Consider the following 2,822-nt stretch of genomic DNA (forward strand, 5'->3'; position numbering starts at 1 on the left):
AAAAAAAAAAAAAAAAAATGAAATGATCACCCAGAAATATAACAATATCTGTTTTAACATAATTTCAAATCAGGAATTTTGCAAAACAAATGCGTAAACATAACACACACACAAACACGTTCCTCCGCGTTCACCAACCCACCTCGTTTAGGCTTAGCAGCCCTTCCTGTTTATGTTCACTGTCCTGCTTTTGTAATCTTTCATCCCATATCCTGTGACCTCTTCAGAGACTCTCCGTCACCTCTATCTCCTCCTGTTCTCTTTGTTCTTGGTACTTCAATCTCTTTGGCAGATGTCAAACATGGTCAAATTTCGAGAGGACTATATGTAGGACCTCTTAAAGAACACTTGATTAAATAGGCTGTATAAATAATATTAAGGCTAATAATCAAGGTGAATCTCATTATGTTGAAGTTATTGCAGTTAAAAGTTGCAATATTCCCGATGAGTTACAATGGCTCAAAACGTAATACAGTCAAGAGAGGAATAACTAAATCCATACCAGTCAGTCCCAGACTAACATCTTATAGCTAGTATTTAATAGAAAATCAGGTTAAGATCACACAAGTACATTCAGTCAGCTAAGGGAATGATAAGATTCATCTGACGAAAACGGTTTCTTTATAATGATGTAATGTTTTCACTAATCAATTAAAGGAGTAGTTAGAAACGGACGTAATGGATTGACGCCTGTGTAGGCGTATTGCTCCCCTTCACAGGGGTAAACAAGCGGGCTACACAGAGATGAGGTCACGTGTCTGAACCTCAATGTTGTGTAGCGGCATCTCTCTGTGTAGTCAGCTTGTTTACCCCTGTCAACGTGGGGTGGTAATACGCCTACACCTGTTGTTGTTGGCACTCCGTCGCTTACGACGTCGAAGGTTCCAGTTGATCCGATCAACTTTTACTCGCATTCATTCTCCACGTTCAGCAGTCTTTCATAATAGCATTTCCAAGCCCCCCCCCCCTTTCTTTGCAGAATCATTAAAAGATGTATATGTTTATATGTTATATATGAAAATACAAATTCTGATTTAAACAGCTGGATCTAATGGTCAACATACGCTGCATGAGTATATCATTCGGCTGGTACCTATGTACTAAGTTTGATATTTACGTAATATTGCTGTGTTATTCCCACCTAACAAGGGGCTTCGGTTTAAGTACTTAATTCAACTGAATCTTACTTATATTTTTATATACATTTATTATGATCTCATTTCTTTTTTCATTCTGCATTTTGTAATGAGCAAAGAAAAAATAAAGAAAAAGAGCAACAAGTAAAATAGAAACACAGAAAGAAGCATTAGAAATCTAGGTACATTTTGCCGTTTTCGTTTGACACTTTCCATCTTTAATCGTTTCTAAATGTTAGTATAATAGGAAACAACCTCTTATTTCTTTCTACTCCCCAATTAATATTTTACTTCCTTGAATCCGAAAGTAGGAAAAATCAAGTTGAGTTTATAGACATTTAAACTTAGTCCGCTTCTCTTGCGATTTTGCCAGTACCCATCACAACTAATTTAATTTAGAGATGATTAAAAGTACCTTATCATATTTAACTTTTGACAATTCTTTGCTTATAATTTACGATTGTTAGTTAAGGAAATAGGTATTAGCTTCGTATTACAATAGTTTCACTTTAATTTTTCCGTATAAACGTAACAAGGAACGGTCTTAATTGGAAATCGTCACTGACACTATTAAACCGCATCGTCTGCCCCAAAGATCGGAAGTTAATTATTTCCTATTGAAATTACAGTTTGGTAAATAGAAACTTTTAATGTTTGCGATAAATACATTTTCAATAATTGTGAACTGTTTATGAAATGGGCGGAAGTCCGAAATAGGTCGCCCACATAAATTGGATTTTCGGCCAGAATTCTACTTTAAGCACCCCATAACTTAAAAAAAAATTTTTTTGAATTTTCAGAAAATGTTTGCGAATTTGTGCTCTGCACATGAGGATTCATACGATGCTGAAAGAAAAACTTTTGTGTGTGATTTAAGGTCTATTTAGCTGTTATTTTTAGCACTTTTCACTACCACCTCCTACCCTCTTGGTTTGTTACTGACGTATTAATGTTTTTTCAATATCTTTCTCCTCATAAACACACTTAATGGTCTGTTGCTGAGCTTAAAGCCAAAAATTTGAATTCTCCGTATTTTAAACTGTGATTTTAAAAAAATTCCAAAGATTGAAAAAAATTTTCTTCATATCGAAAAATTGAAAAACGTTTTTTTTTTCGTATTTGTGTGAACTTCCGTGTGCAGAATACAAATTCGCAAAAATTCTCTGAAAATTCCAAAGCATTAAAAAAGTTGTAAGGGGTTATATGGAATGCTTAAAGCAGAATTCCGCCGGATTTTCTCCGTTTTCGCTGGAATTTTTCACATTTTTTTTCTCTTCATCATGCGCTTCAAATTGATGTTTGTATGTTGCAAAGCCTAACTTCTGAAATGAATTTAAATTTTCGTAGTTTCATTAGTTACTTGGTGTGACTTCTTAAGTGGAGGCGCAATGGCCCAGTGGTTAGGGCAGCGGACTCGCGGTTTCGATTCCCAGACCGGGCGTTGTGAGTGTTTATTGAGCGAAAACACCTAAAGTTCCACCAGGCTCTGGCAGGGGATGGTGGCGAACCCTGCTGTACTCTTCCACCACAACTTTCTCTCACTCTTACTTCCTGTTTCTGTTGTGCCTGTAATTCAAAGGGTCAGCCTTGTCACACTCTGTGTCACGCTGAATATCCCCGAGAACTACGTTAAGGGTACACGTGTCTGTGGAGTACTCAGACACTTGCACGTTAATTTCACGACCA

The sequence above is a fragment of the Octopus bimaculoides genome, chromosome 14 (genome assembly GCF_001194135.2).
Source record: "Octopus bimaculoides isolate UCB-OBI-ISO-001 chromosome 14, ASM119413v2, whole genome shotgun sequence".
NCBI lineage: Eukaryota > Metazoa > Mollusca > Cephalopoda > Octopoda > Octopodidae > Octopus > Octopus bimaculoides.